This window comes from Schistocerca piceifrons, chromosome 2, assembly GCF_021461385.2.
Source record: "Schistocerca piceifrons isolate TAMUIC-IGC-003096 chromosome 2, iqSchPice1.1, whole genome shotgun sequence".
NCBI lineage: Eukaryota > Metazoa > Arthropoda > Insecta > Orthoptera > Acrididae > Schistocerca > Schistocerca piceifrons.
The window spans coordinates 336,056,069-336,084,064 of NC_060139.1; the positions used below are offsets into that span (position 1 = coordinate 336,056,069).

The following is a 27,996-nucleotide window of genomic DNA, read 5'->3' on the forward strand; positions in this document are numbered from 1 at the left end:
CAGGCGGGTCGTTTCAGCTTTTATAGTAGACACTTTAGGTGATCTCATCGAAAATGTCGGTGTAGACGTTAGAGGCAGTATGTAGATGCAGCATAGTGGACGCCAAGCCTATTTTGTGCGTGACGTTATGCAAGCATTTGACAACAGATTTCCTAGGGCGCCGTGGTCCTCACGAATGGCCCAACCCGTTCCCGAATGTAACAACAGTAAATTTCTTTTTACGGGGATATCTAAAGAATCGTGTTCATATCACTGAACCCACATCCCCAATTGATTTCAAACACCGCATCAAGGAAACTTGTCACACCGTGACACCATCAAGTTTATGTAAAGCTTTGAACGTTCCTAGCACCATAACTAAAAAAAAAAAACTAAACTCCTCCCGAACAGGCCATGAAGGCCAAAAGGTACCGACTGGCCGCCGTGTTATCCTCAGCCCACAGGCGTCACTGGATGCGGACATGGAGGGGCATGTGGTCAGCACACCGCTCTCCCGGCCGTATATTAGTTTCCGAGACCGGAGCCGCTACTTCTCAATCAACTAGCTCCTCAGTTTGCCTCACAAGGGCTGAGTGCACCCCGCTTGCTGACAGTGCTCGGCAAATCGGACGGTCACCCATCCAAGTGCTAGCCCAGCCCGACAGCGCTTAACTTCGGTGATCTGACGGGAACCGGTGTTACCACTGCGGCAAGGCCGTTGGCAGCTCCCTGACTAAAATTGACAGCAATTCGGTTTAAATTAATTTGTACATAGTTGGTTTAAGTGATCACTTACATGACAAAAAAAATAATCGACTATTAAAACAAATTGTAGCTCGTTGCTCTAACTTAATGTAAAATAATAAAATAACTTACGTTCATACATTTGCAGAATGAGTGACGTTTCTTACTTTTACCATCAACAGTGTCGCATGGTCTCACTCCATTTAACCAACACTGACGCAAAAACTGCTAATCGGAAATTTTGGGTGACAGTTGGACTACAGGTGGTGCATAAATTCATGAATTTGCATGTCCAGTGAACAACTACTGTCTCTTGTGTACGCTGGATGATGAAATCTGTACGCTGTTGGGTTAAACCTCTACGTAAAGGACTTGATATTTTGACGCACTATTAACTGGACAGAAAGTATAAAATGCTACATACATCAGCAGCTTTAAAAGAGGAAACGGCTCCAGATGGTCTATGGTCAGAAAGCACACGTGAAAATAATTAATCGGAATTTATTTCTGTATCACCAATAACGATTTAAAACTGAAACAGTTGTCCCCGTTAATATCAGCTGAAATTAGCGGAAGGTAACTAATAATCGTAGCTTCACTCCCAATCTGCAATCATGAGGATAGTATCCTGCTAGTCCTCGTAAGGCAACACCTTAGGAAAGTCCATTTGGTTTGGTGTATTCTGGACAAAACGGCGGAGTCATCAAAATAAATTACAAAAGCCGTTCAAAATTTGATGTCGTCTCCTGAGCAGCGCGGGGTAGACGTCCTGCCTTAGGCGCCTTGTCACGGTTCGCGCGGCTTCTCCCGTCGAAGGTTCGAGTCCTCTCTCGGACATGTGTGTATGTGTGTGTGTGTGTGTGTGTGTGTGTGTGTGTGTGTGTGTGTTAGTCTTAGAGTAAGTTAGTTTAAGTTAGATTAATTAGTGTGTAAGCCTATGGGCCGATGATCTCAGCAGTTTCGTTCCATAGTACGTTACCACAAATTTCCAGATTTTTTCGTCTCCTGAAAATCGAATCAAAATTTGGTGTCGTCTCCTGAAAATCAAATTTACTTTAGACCAGCGTGATCCCGGTGCCCATCCATTACGGAGACAGGCAAAGACTGAGGTGTTCGGGATAGCGCAGAAGGCGCATCTACCTGTGTCTGTCAATTGTGTGTAGACTTTAGGAACTGTCACAAAGATCCGAACAGAAACTGAAGTGCAAATGTTGCTCTCGGCATTGTATAGTACCTAAAGCGATATATGAAATACTTACTGCACGGTGGCCATTTTATTCGGACTAACTCAATCCAATCTCTGTAGTTTTTACATTCACTTGGCGCTGTTGACAATCGTGCAATTCCAATTAAGGTTACGCTTGTTCGAGCATTGAAACAATGGCCTCTGAGCGGCCAAGTTCCTTATGACTGCGGGTGTGGTATTCTTCCTTACACCTGGACTTGTGATAGTTTTCATCTCGTGCCTTTGAGACTGCCAGTACAGGATCTGTAGCCATCACGGTTGGCCGCCACGTCTTTCACGACGGTCTCATTAGTGGAATTTGCATAGTAGAGTGCGGCCTTACACTTTGCCATCATTTAGGTGGCCTGTACGTCCGACGTCCTCATTTTCTTTTGTGAGGGAATCCAACTTTTGCTATCCTACAATTCTGAAGCGCGCTTATTGCCTTATAAAAATTACATACCGTCTCCTTCCTCGTCTTATGCTGCAGCACTCGATGTATTGTATAATGCAGAAGATGGTTCAAGCAAACGTTTAAAAGCTTTCTTAGCTTATAGAGAACATTGAAGTAGGTCATTTGACGTTGTGCACTGAAGGACACAGAAGTCGTGGAAAGCCTCTTGCTCTTTTTTTAACTAAGACGTGCAATTGACAGTGTTAATTTATTTCTTAATGCAACGTTCTGAAACGAAGCTGTGACAAAATCAGCGGTATCCTCTACATGACCACTAGTGGTTTCCACATACTGTACTCGTTAGAGGCCTTGCGGGACTGGCCCTTTTAGATTTCCTTAATACCTATGGGATTTGAAGGCTGACATTGGAACATTAATTTTCCTAAAGCGGCACGACGGAAGTTTTAAAAATATCCGAAAAAATTGCGTTGTAGATTGAGAGATATCCAAGCGCTTAATTACGAGTACATAACCTTTCTAGCTAATTAACGTATTCGTTGGTAGCTGCGTGTGTTGCGTAATAGACTTTTAATCGTAAAGTCAGTATTCTATCCTCGCTAGTGCCGCATTTTTTACTGTTATTTAAGTTCTATATTAAAAAATGGACATGTTAATTAACAAATACTGAATCTTATTTTTTAAATAAATAATGATCTTTTTTTACTAACGGTCATATGAAAATGAAAATTTGAAAAATTACATACATTAATAGCCGGCCGAAGTGGCCGTGCGGTTAAAGGCGCTGCAGTCTGGAACCGCAAGACCGCTACGGTCGCAGGTTCGAATCCTGCCTCGGGCATGGATGTTTGTGATGTCCTTAGGTTAGTTAGGTTTAACTAGTTCTAAGTTCTAGGGGACTAATGACCTCAGCAGTTGAGTCCCATAGTGCTCAGAGCCATTTTTTGAACCATACATTAATAACAAAGTTCAGTCTATAGAAATTAAAAATTTTTTTAGTTTCTATTCTATGTGTCGCTTTTGCTGTCCGATAATTCTGATGCGCACTTATTGCCTTATAAATCTTCATTATGAGTACCCACAATTTAATCTGAACAGGAATTAAAAATGAAAATGTTTTTATTAAGAATTATGATTCAGTATTTCTTAAGTAGCATTTATATTTGATAATAAATATGGAATTATAGTACAGGTATAAATCAACTAACGATTTTACGATTATAATTCCGTCACTCTATCTGTTTTTCGAGAATTTCGTCGTGTTGCCTTTAAGAAACTAATGTCTGCGCACTGACTTTCAAAACCTGCAAGTCTGAAGTAATCCGTATGTTCCTCTTGTAAGTGAAAACCGTTAGTGTTTGACTGAACGGTTTTTCGCGCCTTTCCAGAATCGTTGCAATTGCTGTATTGCTCGGCGCGAACGAAGCACAAACTCCTCCGTAGCTAGCATTGGAGAGAAATTCGGCTGCGTCCGTTTCAAAGGAACCATCCTGTCTTACACTTTAATCTTTTTAGTGAACTCGGGGGAAATCTGAATGTGGATGGCCAGAGTGGGATCCGAACCCAGCTCCTCTAAAATGCGAGATAAGTGCCTGGATAAGTCCACCACCTAGCTCGGTCAGTCAGAGTTTGGAAACTTCTATCTGAAGATGCGAAAAATACCTGTAATCTTATAAAGACCCATTGTTTTCGAGACGAATAGTTGAACAGCTGTGCTACCTGTATTAATTCGACAGTGATTCGAATGAGTTACCTTTCACACAAAAGATTACTGTATCTTTTGCGATAAACCATCGTTCTCATAGAATGACAGTTCAACAGTATGAAACTGCTAACCGGAGAGACGTGCGACTGTTGACAGAAATAAAACTTATATTAAGGAGACTGTTTAACTTTTGATTATACACTCCTGGAAATGGAAAAAAGAACACATTGACACCGGTGTGTCAGACCCACCATACTTGCTCCGGACACTGCGAGAGGGCTGTACAAGCAATGATCACACGCACGGCACAGCGGACACACCAGGAACCGCGGTGTTGGCCGTCGAATGGCGCTAGCTGCGCAGCATTTGTGCACCGCCGCCGTCAGTGTCAGCCAGTTTGCCGTGGCATACGGAGCTCCATCGCAGTCTTTAACACTGGTAGCATGCCGCGACAGCGTGGACGTGAACCGTATGTGCAGTTGACGGACTTTGAGCGAGGGCGTATAGTGGGCATGCGGGAGGCCGGGTGGACGTACCGCCGAATTGCTCAACACGTGGGGCGTGAGGTCTCCACAGTACATCGATGTTGTCGCCAGTGGTCGGCGGAAGGTGCACGTGCCCGTCGACCTGGGACCGGACTGCAGCGACGCACGGATGCACGCCAAGACCGTAGGATCCTACGCAGTGCCGTAGGGGAACGCACTGCCACTTCCCAGCAAATTAGGGACACTGTTGCTTCTGGGGTATCGGCGAGGACCATTCGCAACCGTCTCCATGAAGCTGGGCTACGGTCCCGCACACCGTTAGGCCGTCTTCCGCTCACGCCCCAACATCGTGCAGCCCGCCTCCAGTGGTGTCGCGACAGGCGTGAATGGAGGGACGAATGGAGACGTGTCGTCTTCAGCGATGAGAGTCGCTTCTGCCTTGGTGCCAATGATGGTCGTATGTGTGTTTGGCGCCGTGCAGGTGAGCGCCACAATCAGGACTGCATACGACCGAGGCACACAGGGGCAACACCCGGCATCATGGTGTGGGGAGCGATCTCCTACACTGGCCGTACACCACTGGTGATCGTCGAGGGGACACTGAATAGTGCACGGTACATCCAAACCGTCATCGAACCCATCGTTCTACCATTCCTAGACCAGCAAGGGAACTTGCTGTTCCAAGAGGACAATGCACGTCCGCATGTATACCGTGCCACCCAACGTGCTCTAGAAGGTGTAAGTCAACTACCCTGGCCAGCAAGATCTCCGGATTTGTCCCCCATTGAGCATGTTTGGGACTGGATGAAGCGTCGTCTCACGCGGTCTGCACGTCCAGCACGAACGCTGGTCCAACTGAGGCGCCAGGTGGGAATGGCATGGCAAGCCGTTCCACAGGACTACATCCAGCATCTCTACGATCGTCTCCATGGGAGAATACCAGCCTGCATTGCTGCGAAAGGTGGATATACACTGTACTAGTGCCGACATTGTGCATGCTCTGTTGCCTGTGTCTATGTGCCTGTGGTTCTGTCAGTGTGATCATGTGATGTATCTGACCCCAGGAATGTGTCAATAAAGTTTCCCCTTCCTGGGACAATGAATTCACGGTGTTCTTATTTCAATTTCCAGGAGTGTATGTGGAAGGAGTGGATTTCGCTGTAGTAAGCTGACCAGGTACTACATCGTTCCTTTACTGGCAACAGCATGACTACTGATATTAAGAAGACTTTAACTTTTGATTATATGTGGAAGGAGTGGATTTCGCTGTAGTAAGCTGACCAGGTACTACATCGTTCCTTTACTGGCAACAGCGTGACTACTGGGATAAAACTACTGCAGAACAAAGGACGGAGCGCTATCGGTACACGGCGCGGCGCGTGTTTTGCGTCAGCTACCCAGAAAGTGGGCGTGGCGCCCACCGCCCACTCGTTGCTGCAGCTGGCATGTTGCACCACGGGGCAGCAGCCGTTAGCCTAATATTCTCACTCTAAGGCTGGCTTTTATTTCCATAAAAGTTCGCCAAGTGGAATTAGCTCACACAGGAGAAGTTGCAGCTTTTATACTTTAGACTTCTAGCTTATTAAGGACCCTAGCAATAAAATGCTAACAGTAGACAATAAAGGGACCATCGTACGATATTTTCGAGGCCACGTAAATAGGGTAGTAAGTATGTGCTGAGATGGCAAGGAGAATCGGAGACGATATGGTTACTTACAAACAGTGACTGTAATGATGTTACTTCCTGTGAAATCCGCCCCTGTCCAGTGATGCAGTTTTTCAATTTCCATCGATAAATTATTCATTATTCTGAAGATTTGCTGTTAAAGACACACAGCTCAAGTAGGAATGGCTGTATTGAGGGTGGTATGGCCTTGTCTCCAAAATACATGTGAACTTGCTCATCCAGTCACAAGGGCATCAACAGTTCAACGTGGAACTTGAACTTTTCCCACCCACAAAACAATGTTAGCGTGGGCCACTAGCTTATAGGAAAGAAATACAATGACCTAGCTGGGACAGAACCTAGATATTATTAATCCATCAGTTAAGCTTAATGTTTTGTTTTGGATAGACCCAGTCGAGCCAAACCAAACCAAGCCAGGCCAACCAAACCATGATCACTCAAGCTGGTCCTCTTCTGTGTCTTGGAGATGATACATATGGATAAGAAAGTAAAGAACCTCAGCCTGCGTGAGCAACTTGAAAAAATAATCCATTGGATTAAGTTTGATAATGTACTTAATATACAAACCGGCGAGGATGGTAATACCTTCTTCGATGTTTTTTTAGATCTTTTTGAAGGCTGGCGCTAGTACGATAAATGTGAACGATTTGGCACTGATAACCATTAATATAGTCTTTCTCCACGCTCTTTGTAACATCTTTGGAATGTATATCGTGGAACGGCTGATGGCTCAGTGCAGTCTGTCAGACCCGTAGGTCTACTTATGTTTACGAACTAGTTGCGCACGGAGAGACTGCTGATGTTACCGGTGTTCACCGCCTCGCGGAAGCAACGCTTTGCAGGATGTGCGGTAACATGGATAAGCGTAGCAGGAGATAACGTGTTGCATTTTGAAAGTAAGACGAAGATTTCATGTCGAATAATTTTATTTGTTATTATATTTTAAAATCGAGTGCTTTTGAAGCAGACAGCCAGGTGATTGGAGCCTGACTCCGGAAACGCGTTGCTGTGCACTGTATTTCTAATATTAGTGGTTGCATGGTAAAATATTACCATAACAACCGCTGTCACCGGTTCTTGAGAGGGGCAATATTATAAATTACAAAGCCGGCCAATTGTTTGGCTCCTACATTGTTTCCGTACGTACTTCTATACACTGAAGATGCATTAAAAACACTGAGGTAACAGAATTCATGGGGTGCACATATACAGATGACGGTAGTACCAGGTACACAAGGTATTAAAGGGCAGCGCACTTGCGGAGTTCCCGTTTGTACTCAAATGATTCATCCCGCGCGACGGGAATGAAGAGACTTTGAACGTGGAAGAGTAGTTGGACCTGGACGCATGAGACATTCCACTTCCAAAATTGTTAGGGACTTCAGTATTCCGAGACCCACAGTGTCAAGAATGTGCTGAGAATACCTAATTTCAGGCATTACCTCTCACCACGGCCAACGCAGTGGCCGACGCCCTTCACTTAACAACCGAGAGCAGCGGCATTTGCATAGAGTTGTCAGTGCTAACAGACAACCAACACTGCGTGAAATAAGAGCAGAAATTAATGTGGGGCGTACGAGGAACGTGTCCTTTGGGACAGAGCAACGAAAGTTGACATTAATGGGTTACTGCAGAAGGCGACAGACGCGATTGCCTTTGCTTACAACACACATCGCCTGCAGAACCTCTCCTTAGCTCTTGACCATACCGGTTGGACCCTAGACAATTGGAAAACCGTGACCCGGTCAGATGAGTCCTGGTTTCAGTTGAAAAGAGTTGGTGGTAGGCTTCGAGTGTGGCGCAGACCCTTCGAAGCCATGGACCCAAGTTGTCAACAAGGCACTGTGGAAGCTAATGGCGGCTCCATAATAGTGTGGATAATGTTTACATGAACTCAACCAAACTGTTTGCAGCCGTTCATGGACGTCATGTTGCCAAAGAACGACAGAATTTTTATCGATCACAATGCGCCATGTAACCAGGTCACACAACGCAGTGACCGACGCCATTCACTTAACGACAGAGCGCAACGGCGTTTGCATAGAGATGTCAGTGCTAATGGACAAGCAACCCTTCGTGAAATAGCGTCAGAAATGAGGACAGTTCGGCGAAATTTAGCGTTAATTGGCTATGGCAGCAGACGACCGACGCGAGTGCCCATGCTAGCAGCATATCACCTGCAATGCCTCTCCTGGGCTCACGATCTTATCTGTTGTACCCTAGACGGTTGGAAAAAAACCGTGGCATGGTGAGATGAGTCCCAATCTCAGTTGGCAAGAATTGATGGCAAAGTTCGATTGTGGTGGAGATCCCACGAAGCCGTGGGCCCAGGTAGTTGACAAGGCATTGTGGAAGTTGGTGGTGGCTGCATAATGGTGTGAGCTGTGTTTATATGGAATGGACTGGGCCTTGTGGTCCAGCTGCACCTATCATTGACTGGAAATGATTATGTCCCGGTAACTGGAGACCATTTTCAACCATTCATGGACTCCGATGGAATTTTTATGGATGACATAGCGCCATGTGTGGCCGAGCGGTTCTAGGCGCTTCAGTCTCGAACCACGCGACCGCTACGGTCGCAGTTTCGAATCCTGCCTCGGGCATGGATGTGTGTGATCTCCTTAGGTTGGTTAGGTTTAAGTAGTTCTAAGTTCTAGGGGACTGATGACCTCAGAAGTTAAGTCCCATAGTGCTCAGAGCCACTTGAGCCAACATAGCACCGTGTCACTGGGCCGCAGTTGTTAGTGCCTGGTTTGAAGAAGATTCTGGACAATTCGAGCAAATGATGTGGCCACCCATATTGCCGACGTATAGTTGATGCAGTACGCCGAGCTATAGGAGGTCCGACACGGTATTAGGCTGTATGCCATGATATTTGTCACATCAGTGTAAAGTAAAATGGGTTTGATCAAAGCAAGACGAGTCGGAAAAGAGCATTGTTCCATACGGAAAACATACTGTCGACCAAAGAAACCATACATTAATGAGTATGGAAGGTGAATGCATATATCAGAAAATTCTACACGTTCAGGCGAATGCAGCACGCTCTTCGTTATAGCATTGCACTAATAATAAAGAGCGTATGGCATTGGTGGCCGGGAAATCCCTCGCGGGGAGGTTCGACCGCCGCTTCACAAGTTCATTAACGCGACAACGGCGACTTGCGAGTGAATATGGATGAAATGATGATGAAAGACACACAACACCCACTCATCTCGAGGCAGAGAAAATCCCAGACCCCGCCGGTAATCGAACCCGGGACCCCATGCGCGGGAAGCGAGAATGCTACCGCAAGACCACGAGCCGCGGACATAGCATTGCACTGATTGGCCAGTAATAAAGCGACGAAAGAGACGAGGGGAGGGCGAGGTTACTGTTGCTGGAGATGTGCACGGTTGCCAGGCAACGCGAGGGCGTGAGTCAGGCCGCACGCTAGCAGCTGCCTGCTGCCTGCTGCGGGGCGCTGAGAGGCGCATCATCCAATCACACGGCCGAGTGCGCGCGGCTGAGTCACGGCTCCTCACGTGCCACCCCGCCCTTGCCCCGCGACGTCAAGTGCTGCACACCGCCTCCCTGACGAGGTTGTTGCGCTCCCTGCTTCCTCAGTGGCAACTCTACTCCATTCGCGTGCGCTACCAGAGTGCGCTTGCGGAACTGGCTGAGGGTGTACAAAGGACGCCGCACACCCTCTACCTTCCAGGCAATTCTTGAAAGCGGCACTTCACGCGTACCAGAGAAACCAATTAAGAAATGCAGCTGAAAAACAAATTATACACCTCATGCTTCACATACCAATCAAGCTTTGCGTCACGCTTTGTGATGAAACCAGTACAAGGTTATTATACATTGAAGTTACGGAATACCTCCTAATACATCTACATCCATACTCCGCAATCCACTATACGGTGCGTGGTGGAGGGTACCTCGTACTACAACTAGCATCTTCTCTCCCTGTTCCACTCCCAAACAGAACGAGGGAAAAATGACTGCCTGTATGCCTCTGTACGAGCCCTAATCTCTCTTATCTTATCTTTGTGGTCTTTCCGCGAAATATAAGTTGGCGGCAGTAAAATTGTACTGCAGGCAGCCTCAAATGCTGGTTCTGTAAATTTCCTCAGTAGCGATTCACGAAAAGAGCGCCTCCTTTCCTCCAGAGACTCCCACCCGACTTCCTGAAGCATTTCCGTAACACTCGCGTGATGATCAAACCTACCAGTAACAAATCTAGCAGCCCGCCTCTGAATTGCTTTTATGTCCTCCCTCAATCCGACCTGATAGGGATCCCAAACGCTCGAGCAATACTCAGGAATAGGTCGTATTAGTGTTTTATAAGCAGTCTCCTTTACAGATGAACCACATCTTCCCAAAATTCTACCAATGAACCGAAGACGACTATCCGCCTACCCCACAACTGCCATTACATGCTTGTCCCACTTCATATCGCTCTGCAATATTACGCCCAAATATTTAATCGACGTGACTGTGTCAAGCGCTACACAACTAATGGGGTATTCAAACATTACAGGATTCTTTTTCCTATTCATCCGCATTAGTTTACGTTTATCTGTATTTAGAGTTAGCTGCCATTCTTTACACCAATCACAAATCCTGTCCAAGTCATCTTGTATCCTCCTACAGTCATTCAACGACGACACCTTCCCGTACACCACAGCATCATCAGCAAACAGTCGCAAATTGCTATCCACCCTATCCAAAAGATCATTTATGTAGATAGAAAACAACAGCGGACCTACCACACTTCCCTGGGGCACTCCAGATAATACCGTGTGAGATCTCGTTTTGCGCGGAGTAGTGCAGCAACTCTTCGTGACATTGACTCCACAATTTTTGTAAGTCCCCTGCACAAATATTGAGCCAAGCTGCCTGTGTAGCAGTCCATAATTGCAAAACTGTTGCCGATGCAGGATTTTGTGCACGGACGGACCTCTCGATTATGTCCCATAAATGTCCCGTGGGATTCGTGTCCAGCAATCTGGGTGACCAGATCATTCACTCGAACTGTCCAGAATGTACTTCGAAGTGGCCCGATAACCTGGCGCATTGTCATCCATAAAAATTCCACTATTGTTCAGGAACATGAAATCCATGAATGGCTCAAATGGTCTCCAAGATGCCAAACATAAGGATTTCCAATCAATGGTCAGTTCACTTGGACCAGAGGACACTGTCCTTTCCCCGCAACCCTATCCCGCACTATTGGAAAATGGAAATGAGCGTTTGGCGTCACTGGCCGGGAGGCCCGTTGCGGGGCAGGTCCGGCCGCCTTGGTGCAGGTCTTGTTACATTCGACACCACATTGGGCGACCTGCGCGCCGATTGGGTATGAAATGGTGATGAAGACAGCACAACACCCTGTCCTTGAGCGGAGAAAATCCCCGACCCAGCCGGGAATCGAACCCGGGCCCGTAGGACGGCAATCCGTCACGCTGACCATTCAGCTATCGGGGCGGACACCCACACCATTAGAGAGGCAGCATCAGTTTGCACAGTGCCTTGTTTACAACTTAGGTCCACTTCTTCGTGCGGTCTGCGCCTCACTCGAAACCTACCATCAGCTCTTATCAATTTAAATCGGGACTCATCCGACTAGGCCACGGTTTTCCAACCGCCCAGGGTCCGACCGAAATAGTCACGAGCCAAGGAGAGGCGCTGCACGCCATGTCGTGCTGTTAGCAAAGCCACCCGCGTCGGTCGTCTGCTGCCATAGCCCATTAACGCCACATTTCTCCGCACTGTCCTGACAGATACTTTCGTCGTACGTCCCACACTGATTTCTGCGGGTATTTCATGCAGTGTTGCTCCACGCAAATGTTGCTGCTCTCGGTCGTTAAGTGAAGCTCGTTGGCCACTGCGCTGTCCGTGGTCAGAGGTAATGCCTGAAATGTGGTATTCTCCGCACAATTTTCGGCACATTCTTGACACTGTGAATTTCCTCACAATTTCCGAAATGTAACGTCCCACGTGTCTAGCTCCAATTAAAATTCAACTGCCGTCGTGCAGCCATATTCACGTCGGAAATCTTTTCACATGAATCACCTGAATATGACTTTCGTTACCTGAGTGTAAATGAGTGAAGCGATTTCATAAATTCACTTTTTGCCGCGTTAGTTGACATATTGTCACAGTACTCAACACTCGTATAGAAAAAAATAGAAGTTTTATTTTATTGAAGCTGCGCTTCAGATTTGTGCCACGACTACGCAGCACTGAGCTGTTGGGCACGATGGCGAAAGGCGCCGAGAAAGTGTATGTTGCACCTGAAATGCATTCAGATCACCATGCCGTAACAATGCGAAACTTCAGAACGAAGTTCAACAAGAATCCACCGACTGCCATCTCCAATGCGCGATGGTATGCACAGTTTAAACCTTTAGGTAAATCAACGGTCGGCCTGCAGTGAGTGAAGGAAAAGTTGATCGCTTGCTGGCGAGTTTCGCACATATCCCACTGAAGTCGACGAACGCAGCAAGCTGAACATACAATAACCGACCACTTAAAATATCTTAATAAAATGACTGAAGCTGAAGCCCCACCGCTTGCAATTGCGACAAACCTTGACCAGAAGATAATGTCAAGCACACTGAATTTTTGGCACACTTTCAATAGCCTACTAGGAGCCCTCATCTTCGGTGATGACGCAACATTTTTCTGTGAATGGCACAGTGAACAGGTACGATGTAGGAATCTGGGGGACAGACGATATCGGGCAGCACATTCTAAATTCATCAAAAGTTAATGAGTTCTGTGTAGTCTCACGCTTTAAAGTTTGCAATCCCTTTTTCTTCGGCGAAAAGACCTTAACAGGACACGTGTATCTCGACATGCTGAAAACCTTGCTCGTGCTACAGCTGGAGACTCACAATGTTAACTTCATCTACCAACAAAAGATGGCGCTCCATCCCAATTCTGTCATAGTGTTCGCGAATTCTGAAACAGGAAATTCAGAAACCGATCGATCGGTCGCGGTTGGGTTGATGATCAGTAATTCATGTCATGGCTCCCACGCTCTCCCACCATAACTACGTGAGATTTTTTTGTGTGGGGTTATGTGAAAGATTCGGTGTTTTCGCCTCCTCTACAAAAAAAAAAAAATAAAAAAAATAAAAAAATAAACAAATAAACAAATAAAAAAAACAGTACTGCGAGCTAGTATCAGTAGTGCTTTTGAACAGGTTGATAGGCACATGCTGCACCGAACGTGGAAAGAACCTCATTATCGACTTGATATGTGCAGAATCAGTAGTGGGCCACGTATGGCGCATGTGTAATATGTCATACAAAGTTTTAGAGTTTTTCTGTTTGTGTGGAAAGCCCTGTGACAATGTGTCGAATAATGTAGCTACAGCAGATATTTGAAATCGCTTCAATAATTCATAAGCCGGCCGCGGTGGTCTAGCGGTTCTAGGCGCGCAGTCCGGAACCGCGCGACTGCTACGGTCGCAGGTTCGAATCCTGCCTCGGGCATGGATGTGTGTGATGTTCTTAGGTTAGTTAGGTTTAAGTAGTTCTAAGTTCTAGGGGACTGATGACCACAGATGTTGAGTCCCATAGTGCTCAGAGCCATTTGAATAATTCGTAAACTTGTACTACAGTAGGCAGGCTCCGTGATCGCATAGGCTCGGGTGCTCCACCTCCAGGTGGCATAACAGTTTTAACGGCGAAAAGCAGTACAGCTTACGAGCAGCCTTCGAAAGACGTCCGAGAAAATCGTTGCACCACATAGGATAGCTCCCATTGTCGCAAACGCCTTTCGTAACTGTTATAGAGGCTTTGGCGACTTGTGTTCTGGCATCTGTAAATGAGCGTGACTTACGACACGTAGCTTTGAGACTTCGTTCCTATTGAAAGAAACTTTTTTTACGTTTCTTCGTCGACGGTATACAGCTACGTGCACACACTATTTATCTATTTGTTTTACGAGTTATTTACTTTATTTAGGTTCTTGAGTCATCAAAGAATTGGGGCGCTAACATATGAAGTGTTTTTGGTGTAAATTACGCGTAATTTTCCGTAACGCAGTTGTTGATTTCCTACATTGCTTAGACAACCAGCGATGATGTTTATTCCTGTACTCAGCTCAGAGAGGTCAATGCTAAACTGGAGAGACTACTAAAAAGAAGTCTTTGCATTGAAAACCGTGACGTTGTCTGGCAAAGATATTGTAAAAATAACTTGACTCCCCGAGAGCAAAGCAGTCGCGGGATATTTTGAACCTTCGGCTAGACGCAATTATGTTGAAGTGTAACCATATACAATAACTGGTAACTGGTTATAAGATCCGTCCATTATGCTGTTTTTTCATATAACCGAAACACTTTTCAGCACATTTGTGCTATAGTCTCAGTGGGTTTTCTTTTTAAACCTCAATTTTTTACGTTATTGGGCTATGCAGGACCCTTTGCATATCACCAGGTACTGGTAGCCTATCATCCGCACGTTTAGCTTTCGGAAATCCATTTTTATCTGCGTTCCCATGAGTTATTGAGAACCATACACAAATACTACAGCCGCGTGGGATTAGCCGAGCGGTCTAGGGCGCTGCAGTCATGGATTGCGGCTGGTCCCGGCGGAGGTTCGAGTCCACGCTCGGGCATGGGTGTGTGTGTTTGTCCGTAGGATAATTTAGATTAAGTAGTGTGTAAGCTTAGGGACTGATGACCTTAGCAGTTAAGTCCCAAAAGGTTTCACACACATTTTGAACAAATACTACACCTGTTTTACAGCCCTTCTTTTGTATATAACGCTTCTCCTTTGCCAAAACTCAGTGTAAATGTAGTTACTGTGTGTCCAGTCGTCATTTCAGCTCGAGTTCAGTCTGGACTAGACATGAAGGACTACTTAAAGTTTGCAAAGGAATATATATGATGACTACATATCGCCTACGAACGAATGAGGTAGCGTCATGGCTATAAGTAATCCACGTACCATTTAGCTATTGATGAAGTAATGAAATATGAGGAGAGGAGTAGAGGAAGGCAGATTTGGCTTTAACGTCGCTTCGACTGCGAGATCATTGAAGACAGCGCAGAAAATGGTTCAAATGGCTCTAAGCACTATGGGACCTAAACTCTGAGGCCATCAGTCCCCTAGACTTAGAACTACTTAAACCTAACTAACCTAAGGACATCACACACATCCATGCCCGAGTCAGGATTCGAACCTATGACCGTAACAGCAGCGCGGCTCCGGACTGAAGCGCATGGAACCTCTCGGTCACAGCGGCCGGCAGACAGCGCAAGCTCGGAAACACGAATAAGGGCGAAAATCCGACGAGCCTTTTCACCTTCATCGATGTAGGTAAACCACAGGAACACGTCTACATCTACATCTATACTCCGCAAGCCGTCGACGTTGGATGGTGGAGGGTACTGTGTACTAGTGTCACTTCCCCGTTTTCCTGTTCCATCGCGTTTGCTGGTAAACCTCCGTGTGGGATCGAATCTGACTAATTTTATCAACATGGTCTTCTCGCGAGATATATGTAGGAGGAAGCAGTAAATTGGTTGACTCTTCTAGGAATTTACGCTCTCGGACCTTTAACAGTAGACCATAACGTGATGCAGAATGCCTCTGTTACAGCGTCTGCCACTGGAATTGATTGAGCATATCCGTGACGCTTTAGCACGTACTAAATGAACATGTAACGAGACGTACTGCTCTTCTCTGACTGTTCTCTATTTCCTCTATCCGCGATATGCGGTACGTATCCCATACTGACGAGTAATGTTCGAGTAGTGCTCGAACGTGTTTTGTAAGCTACTTCCTTTGTTGATGGGCTTCATTCTTCCAACGAATCTGCCTGGCATATGCCTTACGCGCTATTAACTGTGTGCACTCGTTCCACTTCAGATGGCTCCTTATGTATACTCCTAGATATTTTATGGAACTAACTTCTTCCAGTGACTGTTGTGCAATTTTGTAATCATACAGCAAAGGCTCTTTCTAGAAACCGAAATATGGATGGTCGGACAAAAGTTTGAAATCCGGCCATCCCAGATACGAGACTAGAGACTCAGTACTGTTGTACTTCGCTCGGCCAGATCAGATGAAGTCTGTAAACAGCCTATTTTTATATCTGGCACCACCCTGCGTTGACACTTGGCTGCAATGTGTTTGTACGAGCCTCGGCGGTGACGTTTGCATCTGTATCGGTACTCGTTCCATGGTCGCATCCACTTAACGCGGCAATGTGAAAATTTTATGTTTCTTTCTCAGCTACAGTCACGTTCCGCAAACCGCCTTACGATGTGTGATGGAGGGCACCCCTCGTACCACGATAATTTTATTTCCTGTTCCAAGGCGAATGCTGCGTAGGAAGTGTGACTATCGATGTGTCTCCACATAACCTCTAAGTTTTACCCTTATTCCGGTGTGGCCATTTCGCGAGATGTGTGAGGGAGGAAGTAATATATTGCCTCCCTTATCTCTGACAGAATTTTAACTGTGAACTACACGATGAGGCACAACGTTTCTCTTGCTGTGTCTACCACTGTAATTTGATGAGCATTTTCGGGACACTCTTGCACTGAGAAGACGAATCCGTGGCGAAACTTGCCGCTCTTCTTTGGATTTTCTCTTTCAATCTTACCTGTTAAGACTCCCAGACTAACGAGAAATTCACAAGAAGTGTATATTGCGACTTTCGTCATCTGTTCTTTTTCCAGTCAATTTCCTGCCGTCGTTCCACTTTAGGTTATACAGCACGCTTATTCCTCGGTGTTTTCTTATTCGTTTCCTGCGTGAGATATAGAGCATCTGGTATTGATTTCTTTCTGAAACGATCCAGCCTTTTTTGATTGTGGGAACATTCTCCCACGCTCATTACTTGATGTTTAGTAAGAATTGTATGACAACCTAAAAATCGAAAAACTAGGTCAGAGTGTGCACTATAAATCTAAGGTAGAGGTGTAAGAATAATTATCTATATTTTGCTATTTTCCCATTAACTATCTATTTAATTGACACGACATTCGTAACATTTCTCTGCAATACATTCGTAACATTTCCCTGCAATGTCCCTTTTTTTTTTTTTTTTTTTTTTTTTTTTTTTTTTTTTTTTTTTTTTTTTTTTTCTTCGAGAAGTGCCACTCTCGCAAAGTGCACAGGAAAATTTCTGTGAAGTTTTTGGTTTTTTACGGCCATTATATGCAGCTGGAAAAGGGGAATACCTAAATGCTAGCGTATTACCTGGTACTATCAGAATGGTACTGTTATCACAAGACGTACATTTTTGGTTGTGTTTTACACACACAAAAACTGATTCAAAGGAAGGCACGACCAAGTACGATTCGTGTTTTACATAAAAACAAATACCGAACAGGGAATCAAGAAGGGGGGTTATATGGAAACGGCGCGTAAGATTTTTTTGGTTAAAATACAGGATAGACAGATTTTCAAGAACTGTGAACCCCACGTTTCTAGAAATTTACTGGAAATTTAATGAAACGAACTCTGTTTCAGTATTTGAAATGGGTAGAGAGTCAAAATTAGTACCGTTGAATGAAGCACCGAAATGGACATTATGTAGTACGCTTCTTGCTATGTTGTGCCGTATCTTATTCTTTGCAGTAACGAGTTGAGCAATACTTACGAAATATAGATAAATTTATGTGATAGTGAATGTGTTCCAAAACTTTTAACTTCCATTTTGAATATAAACTAAATTTTGCTCTGTCACGAGAGTTAAATGCATGTTTTCTTTAAAAACTAGAAAAAATCTCCTTGTTTAAAAATTGCAGAACTTCAAAGGTTCCTGTTTCAGCTTACTGTAATATCTATTATAGTAAACTAAAGCAGGAACTTGCAGAACTTTAAGGGTTCCTGTCTTAGCTTTCTGTAATATCTATTACAGTAAGCTAAAACAGGAACCCTTAAAGTTCTGCAGTAATTGAAAACGGAAAAGGTTTTCACTTTGTAGCTACTGAACATAGTTTTCTGCTTGTTCGCGAACTTCGGTGTTTCCGAGGCTTTGCAGCTGCCGGCCGCGGTGGTCTAGCGGTTCTAGGCGCTCGGTCCGGAACCGCGCGATTGCTACGGTCGCAGGTTCGAATCCTGCCTCGGGCATGGATGTGTGAGATGTCCTTAGGTTAGTTAGGTTTAAAGTAGTTCTAAGTTCTAGGGGACTGATGACCACAGATGTTAAGTCCCATATCGCTAAGAGCCATTTGAACCATTTGAACCGTTGCAGCTGGCACCGACAATCATGCTTTCCGAATCGATCTTACATTGTCTTTTTATGTGCTAAAAAGAAACAAGGGGAGTTGCATCGCCACCCTCTCCTAATTCATCAACCTGGAAAAAAATTGGGCAACCTCTTACGACGAAGAAAAAAATCTCTATCAAATCGGAAGAACATGCCAACAAACTTCCAGATAAAAATGTGCGGGTTTCCAGAAATGTATTTTTCTACCATCGTCAAACTTGAAAATCTTACGACAGTTTATTCCAGTTTCCAATAGATTTCAGGCGGTGTGAAGTCCGTCATGTAGATTGTCCGTAAATGGTTTACCTAAAATATTTTTCATTTGGACGAACACAGATGCACTGTTTTCGAATAAAAAGATTAGCACAGTAAGGCAGCGCCGTCCTGTACAGCGACGACAAGAACGTTTGATACCTATGGTGGTGACGTGGCTGATGAGCCAGAGTACGCAGTATGTAAGTGTGCTATTTAATCAGCGCTGAAGTGGGAGGTGCGCTTTATGATTGCCCAATGTTTCAGTTCATTACGAGCAGGAAACACAGGGGGATACTAAATGTATTAGCAGAGACACACTCATCCAGCCTCCCCGCGCAAGACGGTGAGTAAGTGGGTTGTTGTCGCTTACAGTCAGACAGCACACACACACACACACACACACACACACACACACACACACGGTCACTGTACTTACAGAGCGAGCCGCCAGCATCCCGCGTCGGAGAGACCACGTGATTCACGCAGCCTGCGACTCGTTTTACCAAAAACGTTCAGATGAGCGCGTTCTGGACGCCCACAATAACTCCATTACGCAAACGTGCGTGACTCAGTTTGCTTTCGCCTTACGCAGCAGAAAGTGTGTCACGCTGTTAACGCTCACAACAGTTCCAAATTGTGTGTGCTGTGGCGAAAGCGGAACAAGGTGTTTGTATCTTGCCCTAATAGCCTTACCACTATACCTCTGAGCTCCTCTTTGTACACCTATGAATGGACTATCATCTGTTATGTGTTCCGTTAACGTTACTGAAATAACAGGGGAAGTTTTGCCAGTTAGAATGCACGGGGCAAAATGTGCCCCTACATAGAAGCAAGGAAAGCGCGGATGTTAGACTTCAGTGTCCCGTCGAGACCGTCGTTAGAGAGATAGGACAAGGATAGAGCAGGGAACTGGCCGGGACAGTCTCTTGAAGAGGTTCAAAGAAACCACGAAGCACCTAAATCAAAATAATCAGACAGGAATCTGAAATACACTCCTCCATAAAACTAGTCAATTTTCTGATCTGCTTGTACACAAAGAGCAGCCAGAAGTGAGAATCATTATCATCCAGAAAAGAGATACTCTTATGACACCAGGCAGCAAGCACGAACGTAATCAACCATCTAGCAAGGACAGCACTAAAAGAATTGAAAGAATAGAGAAACAAGTGGTAGTGGTGATGTTAAGTTCCTATGAGATCAAACTGCTTATGTCATCGGTCCCTAGGCTTACACACTACTCTAACTTTAACTACCTTACGCTAAGCACAATACACACTCGTGCCCGAGGGAGGACTCGAACCTTCGACAGGGGGAACAGCGCGAACCGTTTCAAGGCGCCTCGGACCGAGCGAGAGAAAGAAGTGTATTCATGAGCAATAACTTTGTGCATAAAACAGAAAACGAAATTATTCACTGTTATTAAATAAATATTATAATAAGCCACATTTCAAGGAATACTATAAAATGGGTTCGTATTACGAACTGAATCCGTTTTTCGTTCTAATGTCTATTGAAGGACAGTTCTGAACTATGAGGTAGAGAATTGAAAACAACATTAGTGGTTTCAAAAAATTATCTTACTTTGAAAATTTGCTATAGATACTTCCAGTAACAACTGCCAATATACAGTGTATCTCACGTGAGTCGTACAAATGCTTATCAAGTTTTGGACGAATCCAGTCATTCGGCAAAACAAATTATCTAGCTTGAACAATGTATTTGAATTCCATGTGACAGTTTTCACTCCTCAGAAATTATAATGCAAGCGGCACATGCAGCAAATGCACGTTATGTAGAAGAAAAATTTAGGCATTTGGGACATAAATAAAATAAAATAAATCATTTTACATGTCTGAACATGACAAACAAGCATTTTGTAAGTATGATTTTAGAAGTGCGAGTAGATGAATAAGAAAGGTGGAGTAGAAGAACAGCAAGAACCTCGGAACATCTGCTGCAACTAAAACTGCAACTAACGAGGAGGTCGTGTACGAAAAGGAAGTGGAAGAAAAGTGAACTCTTATGTAACGAAAAAGAGTGAAACAAGGGAAGCAGATGATATAAATGAGTAAGCGTCCACGGGCAGTGTTAATTTGAATAGAATCGTTTGGGTATTAGGCCGCGTCATTTAGAGATTAAAACAGCTACTGAAACTGACGTTTCAACCGTGTTTGCGGCGGCCCTTTTCAAGGTGACTGAACTGCTGGCTGCTGTGGATGGTCTTCCAAGAATACAGTCCCATTTCGGTTGTCACGTGACAACCGACATCATATACTGGAACTCGGAGTCAGTGAAATATACGGGTCCTGTGGCGTATGTCAAAACAAGTGACACTACAGGTATTAGAAATTACAGCGCCCGTCTCCAGCGGGGAGAGCGAGTTACTCTTTGAGACTACTTTAATACTTACTTCGTAGCAGAGCGTTTATAGACTCACGCTCTCGATAATATACGACGAAGTTAAGGACTTTAGTGGGTACCCGTGCACTGACAAACTGATTTACCCCCAGGCTCCGGACGTAGCCGAGCAGTCGCGATGTATGTTGGCCAAGGCAACTAGTGTGACGTCACAAATTCGTTACGGGGGCCGTAATCAGATAGTTCCGAATCAAAATCCCTCGGAATAGTGGTTGTACAGAAGGGTACTTGTATTGCAGATGATTGCCAGGCAACAGCGAACCATCAGCTTGCACTAAGAGACAGCGTTTTCCTGCAGCAGGGAAAATTTGGAAATTTGTGGTAAGGTCTTATGGCACCAAACTGCTGAGGCCATCGGTCCCTAAGCCTATACACTACTTAATCGAACTTAGACTAACTTACGCTACGGACAACACACACACCCATGGCCGAGGTGGGACTCGAACCTCTGACGGGGGAAGCCGCACGGACCGTGACAGTGCGCCCTACACGGCGCGACTACCACGCGCTGCCTGCAGCAGGGCATCGGTTGCGGCCGCTTGTTTACGCTGGTGATTCCGGACTTCGACTGCCTGAGCATCGACGGATAGTGGTTAGTCTCTCTGTTCATGTTGGTGGGGAATTTAATTATGTGAATAACCTCTCTTATTTTTTGCTGCTGCATCCAAGGCTGCTCGGCAAGCACATGGAGTTCTTGAATACTGATTGGTCTTCCACAAACCAGGTAGTGGTACAAATGGCTCTGAGCACTATGGGACTTAACTTCTGAGGTCATCAGTCCCCTAGAACTTAGAACTGCTTAAACCTAACTAACCTAAGGACATCACACACATCCATGCCCGAGGCAGGATTCGAACCTGCGACCGTAGCGGTCACGCGGTTCCAGACTGTAGCGCCTAGAACCGCTCGGCCAATCCGGCCGGCACCAGGTAGTGTTTTTTTTAATGGTTGTTTTTACTTTCGAAATGACAATGCATAAGACCCAAAATTAACTCATTCAGAGTAAAATTTATTCTAATCCATTGTGCCGCGGTAGTACAGTATACTTATAACGTGATAAATATTTTTAAAAAACCAGTTCCAGGTTGCATAATGTTCTTTATTCTTTCAAAAACGACGCGTTTCGCTTGGGTATAACCTGGCATGGTCCTATACTGAACTACTACATTCAAAAGTGAAAACTAAAACGTAAATGTACAAGACGAAAAGCATAGGAAAGCACGTGTAAAATATTATAATTGCTTCCAAAAAGTATTCATCAAATACGCCTAAAACAGTCGGTAATCGAATGTGTTTAGAAATTGAATTTGAATTACGTATGGCATCACAGTTACCTAAATAATCAGTTTCAAAACTTAAGTTTATTAACCAAATGTGTGGTTGCCATAGTGACAAACTAGCACATATTGAAAACTGTTACAGTGGCCGCATTCACGGAACTGAACAGAAATAGTGATTTACCGTTCTGTATTCTCAGTTCTTCACCAAAGCTGTCAGTGACTATTTCTGCATATAGTTCGTACCTGTCAAACCACAGAGAATAAACCTACAGAAGAATACTTAAAAAATACACTCCTGGAAATTGAAATAAGAACACCGTGAATTCATTGTCCCAGAAAGGGGAAACTTTATTGACACATTCCTGGGGTCAGATACATCACATGATCACACTGACAGAACCACAGGCACGTAGACACAGGCAACAGAGCATGCACAATGTCGGCACTAGTACAGTGTATATCCACCTTTCGCGGCAATGCAGGCTGCTATTCTCCCATGGAGACGATCGTAGAGATGCTGGATGTAGTCCTGTGGAACGGCTTGCCATGCCATTCCCACCTGGCGCCTCAGTTGGACCAGCGTTCGTGCTGGACGTGCAGACCGCGTGAGACGAGGCTTCATCCAGTCCCAAACATGCTCAATGGGGGACAGATCCGGAGATCTTGCTGGCCAGGGTAGTTGACTTACACCTTCTAGAGCACGTTGGGTGGCACGGGATACATGCGGACGTGCATTGTCCTCTTGGAACAGCAAGTTCCCTTGCTGGTCTAGGAATGGTAGAACGATGGGTTCGATGACGGTTTGGATGTACCGTGCACTATTCAGTGTCCCCTCGACGATCACCAGTGGTGTACGGCCAGTGTAGGAGATCGCTCCCCACACCATGATGCCGGGTGTTGGCCCTGTGTGCCTCGGTCGTATGCAGTCCTGATTGTGGCGCTCACCTGCACGGCGCCAATCACGCATACGACCATCATTGGCACCAAGGCAGAAGCGACTCTCATCGCTGAAGACGACACGTCTCCATTCGTCCCTCCATTCACGCCTGTCGCGACACCACTGGAGGCGGGCTGCACGATGTTGGGGCGTGAGCGGAAGACGGCCTAACGGTGTGCGGGACCGTAGCCCAGCTTCATGGAGACGGTTGCGAATGGTCCTCGCCGATACCCCAGGAGCAACAGTGTCCCTAATTTGCTGGGAAGTGGCGGTGCGGTCCCCTACGGCACTGCGTAGGATCCTACGGTCTTGGCGTGCATCCGTGCGTCGCTGCGGTCCGGTCCCTGGTCGACGGGCACGTGCACCTTCCGCCGACCACTGGCGACAACATCGATGTACTGTGGAGACCTCACGCCCCACGTGTTGAGCAATTCGGCGGTACGTCCACCCGGCCTCCCGCATGCCCACTATACGCCCTCGCTCAAAGTCCGTCAACTGCACATACGGTTCACGTCCACGCTGTCGCGGCATGCTACCAGTGTTAAAGACTGCGATGGAGCTCCGTATGCCACGGCAAACTGGCTGACACTGACGGCGGCGGTGCACAAATGCTGCGCAGCTAGCGCCATTCGACGGCCAATACCGCGGTTCCTGGTGTGTCCGCTGTGCCGTGCGTGTGATCATTGCTTGTACAGCCCTCTCGCAGTGTCCGGAGCAAGTATGGTGGGTCTGACACACCGGTGTCAATGTGTTCTTTTTTCCATTTCCAGGAGTGTATAACCGTCGATTTACCTCGTGCGATATAGGTCATCCATAGCAGTGTACAGTTAAACCACGCTTATAAATTGTAAACATGACCCGGAAGAAAGTGCAGGGGGCTCATCCGCGCTCATGGTTTATACAGAGTAATGATGGAATCAAAAATGAGCACTAGGAGACGCCATATGCATGTACAAAGCCGTCTGTAAAAAATGGTTATGGTAGAGAGAAAGAAATTCTCATAAAGCGAGCTTCATATACGTAAAAACAGGAAATAAATTGGATGAATATTATTACACACTGTTGCCCAAGAACAGAGGCATGAGATTCAAGTATGGGAAGGTCGTACAATTAAAGAAAAAACTTTTAGAAACAAGGGAAAGAAACGCGGCAGAGATACGTAATGCAATAAAGAGGGTCGAGAAGATGGCGTACAATAAGAAGATCAAGTAAAAAGAATTATAGTATACAACATTTAAACAGAAACCTTCATAATTACAATTATGCAGGTACTATAGCAGGAATGCTTGTCACTAAAAAAATTAGCAAAATGTAACATCTGTGAAAAACTTAGTAAAAAGGAAGGCGAGGAAGTGTAGTAACAGTAACAGAGAGCAATAAAACCATAAAAGGGATCGACAACAACCATGCGCCGTACCTGGTCTTGTGCAAAATAGAGCATTGAAGTATTTCAGTAGGTGGAACTGCTGGATCTAGACTTTGATGTTTCGCCGGTAGTAGTCCACCAATTCAGATCAAGGCAGGTATGCTGGTTAGGAATTTAAATGTGATATACACCTTCAATTCACCACATTCTTTCAACGTGGCCAATATTATTCTAAAGAGCCAGAAATTTCAGCTCATAGAGGGCGTTTACTTTCACTTCCTGAGCAAACGTCTAGAGACCACCAGGTGTCTGCGGAGATGATGTACGACGTCGTGGTTCAGCCGTTGGCTGGAGTTAGACATCGGCGATAATGCTCTCGGTGGAAACTCGTTGTTGAAGCGTGGGCGGGAGAAAGTTTGTGATGGCCACGTGTGGGGCCCTGGTGCGACGCATCATCTTAAGTGGTCGCCAGATTGACGCAATCCAGGCCCACACGTAACGCCTACACACGTGCTTCGAAGCTGGACGTGTCACCTGTAGCCATCCTACGCAGCAGCACAAGGAAGTGGTTTTTTGTTTTCAGTAAGAAATGTTTATGTCCGAGCACGATTACACGAGTATCTCAAACAACTGACAGCTGAATACTTAATAAATGACGGACAGGATATTTCAAATTCGTCACCGCTCCTAGAAGTAACTGTGTAGGTTATAGGAGGGTATGCACTTAATTATCCTTATTCAGGACCCGTGGTTGTTTATATTCAACAACGTATCCAGGGTTTGAGGTTAAAAGGGTGAGGGGGGGGGGGGGAGATGATGCTGCAACGATTAATATTAGTTTCATAGAAGAAGAAGTGTTGGAGGAAGTGAAGGTCAGTTCTTACAAAAAAGAACAAGAATTCTTGAAAAACTGTGCTTATTACTAAGCAGGCATACTAATGCTACCAGGTAGCGTTCAGATACGGGCGAATAATGTTATATTCACTTTTTCATAGTTTTTGACAATTCCTGGAAGTAAGAAAAAACATGAGATGGAGATACAACATTGCTGTGAACATTTTAACCATTAGGTTTTGCATTGTTTCACCGAATGACAACGGGAAATTGCTGAAATTATTACATATGCTGTTAATCAGCCATTAAAATATAGATAGTAGCAGAAAATTGTTTCTTTTTATGTTCTTATGTTATTCGACTTTGCTGGGTCCGCGTCTGACTATTCTTTGGCAGTTCTTCGCGTGACCAGATACCTGACGCCATACCACCTTAACCTAAAGAACGCCTAACAGCCTGATTGGCTAACTCCAGTGCTAATTAACTCGGAAGTGGCGCAGCGTACGAAATTTTTTTCTTAACAATTATTTCTCAGCACATCTTACCCTACAATACCCTCACAAGCTTTGCAGGCTGTTTCTGATTACCCTATATTTGTATACTTGCACTGCAGTCAACCGACTGTAATGCTGTGGAAGAATCTACACCGACTGATATGCTACAGCGCTACAACAGATTACCGAACTGCAGCATTCAATGCCAGCTGCTTGACGGGATCTTGAGACAGGTATCGCATTCTGTATGTAAATCTATTATCCTGCCTAATTTTGCCAGTGGGGAGACTTCTGTGAGCCACTCATCAGTTTATATTTGACGAAGGACTAAAAAAGAGGTGAAAGTCATGTACAAGAAAAATTTGACAACAATAAATGCTCAATGTGGGTAATGCTAGCAGTTTGACTATATCTTTGGTTTCATGCTCTCGCTAGTCTGTAGTTTGGGTTGTTTACAGTCAGAAATTTCGGAGTATACAGTAACATTTGAAAACATTTGCATATTCATATCTTTACTAACTAAACTATTTGAGAATTGATGAAATTATCACTAACTACGCGATACAGTCTACTTAATTCTGCCCTTCACATTTCTTCGTATATAAATTCAAAGGCTGTGTCTGGAACTAAATGCTCAACGTGTTTTGCTTTGCTACTGAAACTATTTTTAGGTCAGTTTGACTAGCCAAATAACTGCACGATGATGTTCGTTCAGCAATCATACTGTTCAGTTGGGCTCGGGTGCGAGCTGCCTTAAACCGCTTTGCAACGGTTTCGATAAACTGTTTTCCACGCCATTTAGATATATATAAAAGGAAGTGATTTTGAAAATACCGTCAGCCGATAAAGAGTTCCTTTTTTTTTGCTGCAATTTTCGATCATAATCAGCTATTCTTAGACACTAAAAATTCCTTGTGTAAACATTTCTAATCTCAGGAGATACTATTCTGTAATGATAATAACTAATTAAATGCAAAATAATTATTTTCGCCGTCAGTGGTAAAACACTGAACTCATATTCTGGATGACAGCGGTTCACACGGCCACACAGATTTAGGTTTCCCGTGATATCGATAAATCACTGAAGGCAAATGCTGGGATGATTCCCCTCAAAGGGAAAGGCCGATATCCTTCCTTCTTCTTTCCCAATCCGAGCTTGTTCTCCCGCTCTAATGACTTCGTCGACGACGAGACGTTAAACGCTATACACTGAGGGGATGAAAGTCATGGGATACCGATATGCACATACACGGGTGGCGATAGTATAACGTACAGAAGTTATAAAAGGGTAGCGCTTTGGCGGAACTGTCATTTGTACCGAGGAGATTCATGTGAAAAGGTTTCCGACGTGGTCATGACCCCACGATGGGAATTAACAAATTTTAAATGCGGAGTGATAGTTGGAGTTAGATGCATGGGACAGTCCATTTTGGAAATCGTTAAGGAATTCCGTATTCTGTGGCCCACACTGTCAAGAGTGTGCCGAGAATACCAAATTTCAGGCATTACCTCTCACCAGCGACAATGGAGTGGCCGACGGCCTTCACTTAACGACCGAGAGCAGCAGCGTTTGCGTAGAGATGTCAGTGCTAACAGACAAGCAACACTGCATGAAATAACAGCAGAATTTAATGTGGGACGAAAGAGGAACTTATCCTTTAGGCTAGTGCGGCGAAAGTTTACATTAATGGGTTACTGAAGCAGGCGACAGATGCAAGTGCCTTTGCTAATAGTACACATCGCCTGCAGCACCTCTCCTGAGCTCTTGACCATACCAGTTGGACCCTAGACGATTGGAAAACCATGACCTGGTCAGATGAGCCACGGACCCAAGTTGTCAACAAGGCACTGTCCAAGCTGATGGTGGCTCCATAATAGTGAGGACTATGTTTACATGAACTCAACCAAACTATTTGCAGCCATTCTTGGGCTTCATGTTGCCAAAAAGCGAT

General features: G+C 45.1%; 1 protein-coding gene and 1 pseudogene across 1 annotated transcript in view; one reads left to right on the plus strand and one right to left on the minus strand.

The window, feature by feature from the left end:
• Positions 1 to 27,996, plus strand: part of LOC124777228 (rho-related GTP-binding protein RhoE-like) — a 292,511-nt gene that overhangs the window by 106,577 nt on the left and 157,938 nt on the right. The gene's annotated exons all lie outside the window — the stretch shown is intronic.
• LOC124778035 lies at positions 585 to 702 on the minus strand (annotated as a pseudogene).